Genomic DNA, 849 nt, shown 5'->3' on the forward strand with positions numbered 1-849 from the left:
AATTATAATATAGGGTATCTAAGAGATACCGCCACGCTGAAAATAACAGTCAAATCTTGACTCTAAACCACAATAAATGTTCATATAGCACGAAGAGCGAAGACGAAGATAAAATAAACTAGCAAAAATACTGGATAATTCCATATAATTCCAATACTGGAATTAGATACCCTATATTATAATTTTAAATAATTGTTACCTTTGATGGTTTTTATTCCCATGCTGGCCACTTGATAAAATCAATATTTTAAATATCGACCTTATCCTTATTTATATATATATATACATATACACATGCACATGCATATATGGGTACAGGACATTACCAACTGTAAATAACAAGAAAAATGAAAACAAATGAGTGCAGTACGCAAACAACGAGAGAAACAACTGTAAAACAGGACAAGTAACACAAAGAACGACGCTTGATCAGTTGTCGACTGTCTATCTACTACTCATTTCGAATATTGGACGACAATATTAGTCTTCGGAAAGACAGTTGCTCCCATAAGTACCAAAATAAAATTTGGGATTCATGGATGGTCAAAGTTGGGAACAAAAAGAGGACAGTGGAAACATACAAGGAAACCGAACGAAAACAACCCTCCATGTTTGTTTTCGTTCGGTTTCCTTGTACGTTTCCACTGTCCTCTGCGTGTGTGTGTGTGCATATATGCTTACGCACAGATATGCGTACGTACACATACATATGGTTATGTACATCTCTCTTAGAAATCATTGTCAACCTTTCCCTAGTAAATGTTTAATACACACACACACACACACACACACACACACACACACACACACACACATATATATATATATATATATATATATATATATATA

The sequence above is a fragment of the Octopus bimaculoides genome, chromosome 14, assembly GCF_001194135.2.
Source record: "Octopus bimaculoides isolate UCB-OBI-ISO-001 chromosome 14, ASM119413v2, whole genome shotgun sequence".
Classification (NCBI taxonomy): Eukaryota; Metazoa; Mollusca; class Cephalopoda; order Octopoda; family Octopodidae; genus Octopus; species Octopus bimaculoides.